This window comes from Marmota flaviventris, chromosome 9 (assembly GCF_047511675.1).
Source record: "Marmota flaviventris isolate mMarFla1 chromosome 9, mMarFla1.hap1, whole genome shotgun sequence".
NCBI classification, from domain to species: domain Eukaryota; kingdom Metazoa; phylum Chordata; class Mammalia; order Rodentia; family Sciuridae; genus Marmota; species Marmota flaviventris.
The window spans coordinates 22,459,934-22,465,933 of record NC_092506.1 but is presented as its reverse complement, the minus strand read 5'-3'; positions in this window follow the sequence as shown (position 1 = coordinate 22,465,933).

Genomic DNA, 6,000 nt, shown 5'->3' with positions numbered 1-6,000 from the left:
CCTGGTTACCTCCACCATCCTGAGCGCAGAGACACCAGCTAACAACAGGCAACCGACCTACCAGATGAGAAGGGAAGCAGGAAGGATACTCATCTCCAACCAAAGCAATCCCTGTTTCTTCCTTTGAGAATTTTTTTTCTTTTTTTCTTTCTTCTCCCTCCCTATTCTTCTGCCCTCACATCCCCAACATATGTGAAACCAAGAACTTTGCATGGATTAGGATACTGAGGCCTGAGATGTCTGAGTAGTATATTACAGTTGTGTTGTACATTCATTTCTTTTTCTTTCTTTCTTTTTTTTTTTTTCTCCAATTTTTACTAAGGGGGAGGTAGAAACCGGGTACCTGGCCAGCTGGAGTTCCAAACGGGGAGTTGCCCCCACTCAAGATGGTGATGAAGGTGACCCAAGATGGAGGCCTTTGCTTTCAGCCATAGGGGGTTGGATGGGGTTGGGGTGCCAGGCGATGGCGTTGGACGATGAGTTCAGAGACTGGGTCTGTGGCATGCAGCCTGTGGCTGTGGCTTTCTTCAGAGCCTGTGTGAAGTTCCCCTTGCAGGCAGGAGGTGACCCAGGGAGCCCAGGTGGGTTGATGGGCGTCCACACAAGAGTGGCAGCTGGAGATCCAGTGTGTGGGTGACTGTTGGGTGTCCTACGTGGGAGCTGCATCCAGGAGTTCTGCCCAGGTGGGTGGCCCAAAGTTCTGCACAGGTGCTGATGCCATTGGTCCTGCTCGGCCCCCATAGTCCTGCGTGGGCGAGTACTTGGGAGACTTACTCTGAGCTGAGTCAGAGCCCTGCACGGGGACGGTGGCTGTGATTCCTATCCAGAAGCAGGAGGATCACTTGCAGAGAAGCAGTATTGTCACTTCTTGAGTCCCAGGTCAGGGAGCGACACACAATGCCCCCTCCCCTGGCCCGCCATCCTGGATCCCATAGTTATTTTCTGACTTCTGAGATTCCCATGGGGTCTGTCAGACCATGGCTCCTTCAAAGGCCATCTGTCCCCTGTCTCCCAGTGCCTTTAGAAGATCTCCTCCAAAACTGATTCTATACAGGATCACTATTGCATGTTGAGATAGATTTATTTTGATGTATTTCATTCTGGATACACTCAGATGCTTGCCTTTGTAGCTTTCTTCAGCTCTGCAAGCTCCCCAGCCTTTACTGTCTCACCAAATATTGCTTCTGCCCCTCTCTCCCACTCTTCTCCCTTTGGACCTGCTCTGGTACATAAGAGAGACTGGCCTGCTGCCTGCATGCCTGTTTTATTTGTTTATTTTTCTTATTTTCCTTCTTCCTAACTTTCTGCGCTACATTCTGGGTAACTTCTTTTGGTCTTCCTTTCAGTTATTTCAGAATACCTTTTTAGCTATATCTAACTTGCTTTGATTTATTTGAGTTTTAAATTTTAACAGATATATATTTTTATTTTTTGAGGTTCTAAACATTATTCTTTGTAGCACAAACTTTTTTATTTTAAGACAGAATAAACATAATTGTTTGGTATTTCATGTAGAGCCATCTCTCTGTATCTGCAGAGTCTAATTCCAGGTCCCACTGTGGATAGGAAAATCTGCAGATGCTCAAATCCCTTACAAAAATGGCAGAGTCTTTGCATGTAACTTACACAGACCTCCCTCTGTACGTTAAATAGTCTCTATATTCCTTATAATGCCCAATGCGATGAAAATGCCATCTAAAGAGTGGCTATGCTGCATTGTTGGAGAATAATGCTCAGGAGATAATAATAATATCCAGGGATAAGTCTGTGCCTGTAGCTTCCAATATCCCAGCTTCTATTCCTTCTCCTCTCGAGTCACCTGCATGGTTTGTAGTCCTAGAAATGTCGCTCTGCTGTTCTCACCTCGCTGGGCTGTAGAAGGCTTGCTGTTTCTGACTGCTTCTCCTTGAGACATGCCCCTTTTCCATGATATTTTTTTCCTCTTGGAATGCCCTTTTCACCTCTTCACTTGGCAGAATCCTAAATGTGTCTGAGACAAGCAAAGATACCCCTTCTGACTGACATCATTTTAGATCTTTCCAATTGGATGCACTCTCCTTCTGTTTTCAACCCTGTGGCATTGGTTTCTGTTCTCTTATGCCACTTTCCACTCTCTGCTCTGAGTAATCGCCCTTGTGTGTTTATCTCATTTCTAGTTGGCTCCTCCCAGCATCTGGCACCCTTTATTCATTCAACAAACACTGAGCGCTTACTGTGTGCCAGGCATTATGCAAGTTTAGGGTTATTAAAAGCCAGTAGAACAGGCAGGGTTCCTCAGAGTGCGTGTGTCACACAGTTATTTGTCACAGCATGTTCTCGTTTAATGAAAGAACAGATGATTGATTACAAACATGTATGTTTTGAAATACAGATAAATACAAAGAAGATCACGATGAAGAGCCCACAATCTCCCAGCCAAAATAACTAGTGTTGAACTATTATAAAAAGTAAAGCCAGTGTTCCCTGGGAAAATGGGAATGTATACCACTGGTGGTGGGTACTGCTCCCCACCCTTTCAGTTCTCCTAGGGTTGTATGTGTGCTAAATTTCCTATCATGGGGGCGAGGGTGTTGAGGGTGTGGATTTGGAGATCAGAGCCATCAGATGTGGGAAAGGAGGGTGTGGTGTGGGCTTCCCAGATCTTGAATGCTGTCATTCCAGTCTCTAGATCTGTGACAAGCAGGCATTAAGTCCACACTATTCCTGAAATCACTTCTGCTTCTAGAAGCCTCCAATAGAGCTCCAGATCTCTCAATGAATGAGAGTAAGCTGTAAGGGACACCTTCCACCAGATGGCGCTAAGGTGCAGCTGGAACCTAAGGATTTGGCTCCTGCAGCTAGAACCAGAACTCCCACCAGCCAGCAAACAGGCCCAGTGGTGTTGTTTCATGCATCTCTCAACAACATCGCTCTGTGTTTTGATTTGAGTTTTTAGACTCTATTGACTGCCTCATGACAGGTTTTACTGTGCATTTATAAGGCTGGGTCATGTGAATAATCCAGAAACAAATGAAATCGCCTCCTTTTCTGCCTCCACAGTTGCTGAAACTGCTCAGTTGGTTCTTAAATTTTTGGAAAAAAATTATTATTCCAATGTCTGTACATAAGCACCTGCTTACATATTTTATCTCTCCTGCTTTTGCATATACATATTTAACATAAAAATGATCATGCTGTTGTGTTAAAACGTATCCCGGCTATGTTTCCTTACCCACATACTATCACATTATTTCATCTGATTCAAGTCCTATAGGTTATTTTAGTTTTTTCCAATATTTTGCTATTGATACTATTGAGCATAGGGTATAGGATATTGGATATTTGCAGGATAGTGCCAAATTTCCCTCTAGGAAATTGTGCACACGCCACAGCACTGATCATACTCAAACATTTTCATCTTTGAAGGTTTTACAGATGGAAAGTGCTGTCTAGTTCTTTGTGTGTGCATCTTTTCCAGCTGAGAACCTGGCTCACAGATCTCTGCACCTGTGGGGAAAAAGTCCCAGTGGTGCCCTGACCAGCAGAGGGCGCGGCGGACTTGTGACTGGAAGTGAGAAGCATGTGAAGTTCCTTGATCCTGAATGGGACCTTGTGCATGGGAGGCGAGCACTCTACCAACTGATCTATATCCCCAGCCCCTGTGATATCACTGCAGCCTCCTTTGCAGAGTTTTAAAGTGGATGCCACACTTGTATGAATAAGTCACAGCTACCTTCAGGTGTCACTGGCCATCCTGTGTAGATGATGAGTGTCCATTTTCAAAGACAGGGGCACGAGTTGCCCCATGTTAGCTTAAACTCTACCTGTTTCCAAGTGCTTCTTAGACCACTCCTCACAGTATACCATATTTTCTGTTGATTCACTTCTATTCCATTCCCTCAAGCTTCAAATTTGGGTTCCTTAAAATACCTAGTTACTCCAAGTTCCACTAAGTAAGGTTAGAAAATTCTATGTAGATTCCTTTCTTGGATAATTATCATTTACATCACTGTTAAGACTATCAGCATTTTCCAAACTCATCTATCACCATGCAAAACCAATGAATATTTAGCAGCCCTAATATTTGTGATACTTGATACTTAAGTGTAGGGCTGTTGTGGTGATGAAAACAGAGAATGCATGTAATTTTTAATGTAGAAAATATAATCAGGGCTCAATAAACATAGAGTGATTGTTAAGACGCCTAGCTAAAGGTCCTGCTGTATCCTGAGCAATGCTCACAAATTAAGACTACAACTGGATGTGCCAGCTGATCTTTGGTGATGCCCTGGGACTGGCAATGGTTGTCACATCCTTTTTCTCTTACATGGTCATTCATTTGGGGCCAGTGGATGAGGTGATGTGAATCTAGGTAAGTACAAGTTTACTGGCCACAGCTGGCAGCCTACAGAACATCAGGCACATTCTTTTCAGGCAGGGTGGGCAAGATGCACCTCCTTTGACACACAAGTCCTAGGTGTGTACACCAGCTGAACCAGGACACCCCTCTGGTTCTTGGGGTTCACTCTGAGTTGCTTTGATGTCTTGCTGGACAGGACGTAGGGTGTCATCGGAGACCTGGCATTCCACATGGTGACATCTTCAACTCCCTGGTGACAGTGAGTCTCAATTCCCACAATCTTTGGATCCTGAGCTAAGGTTCTGGCACCCACGCACCTTATTTTCTAAGGTGCATGGGTGCCAGGACCTTATTTCACCCTGATGAGGCTGAGGAAGAATCTCTCACAGGAGTCCTTTAGCCCCAAACAACATGTCTCAATTTGAATCCAAAGGAAACAGCTGCTGTTTCCTGTCTCTGAGTCTTTCCAGAAAACTGCTGCCCTCTGAAAGAAGCATTAAAGCTAGTTGGCAGTGAGAAACTAATGTGACTCCATTTTTAAAAATAAATAAATAACAGCAGCTTCTACCTCAAGGCCTGTCCTAGGAAGGGGGTAGGACCCTTGTCCTTGCAAAAACCCACAGAGCACTCCTAAGTACATATCCACTCTGCTGAGTTGTTTGTCTGTAAATAACAGAAGAGGTCTATGGCGCCAGGTGTCCCTGACTCAGTCAGGCTAGGTGAGGACCCATGGCAACCCCCCAAGCAACCTCCAATCAGCATAAGACAGGGAAATACCTGGGATGCCAGATGACCCCCAAGTAGTTTATGGTGGTTGATAGCATATTGGGAAACCATGTAGTTCAGCATGTACTCCCCTCGTGGCCTAAACCAATCAGTTCAAACGAATCCCCCTATTATATTAACCAATATCCCCTACCCAAATTGTTCCCGCCATTGAATGTGCTAATCAATGTTAAGAGTTGTTGTTTGATTTTCCCACGGTATGGAATGATTTGCTGTGTGATGTTGTGACGCATAGAGTATCCCCCTAAAACCTATAAAATCTCACTGAACAAAGGACTGGGACTCACTCCCTGGGACCGCTGCATCGGGAACAGTTGTGAGTCCAGGCTTGAGCTTGCAATAAAGACTCTTGTGTGATTGCATCGGATTTGGCTCCTGGAGGTCTATTGGGGTCCCACAAATCTGGCATAACAGCAGGATCCTAAGGAGAAGGAGTGCTGTGGGGTAGGTAGGAGTTTGGAGTGGGTCCAGGCTTTGTGTGCACTTGCCCAGTTGCAGCCTGATATTCTGGGCCCAACTGCTTTACCCTGAACAGAGTGTGGATTCTGTCCATGTTCAGGTCATTAGGAAGCTTTTCAGCCACTGGTGTAGCCAGTGTCAAGGGTTCCTCTCAAACTGGCATGACCCATGATAGGAATGGCATTCAGGAAAGGAGGTAGAGTTCTCTTGCCACCATGTTGCCAGCACACTCTAGGCATGATGGGCAGGCTAGAGAGCTGATTTCTCACAAAAAGTGAATGATATACATCAATGAAAATGAGGCCCAAGGGTGACGAAATGAATTCAGATAAGATTGTCTTCCATAGGATTCTAGGCTTTGGTTTCTAACAGTTCGGGATGAGGGGTTCCAAAAATGGCTGTAAAACTCTTGTACA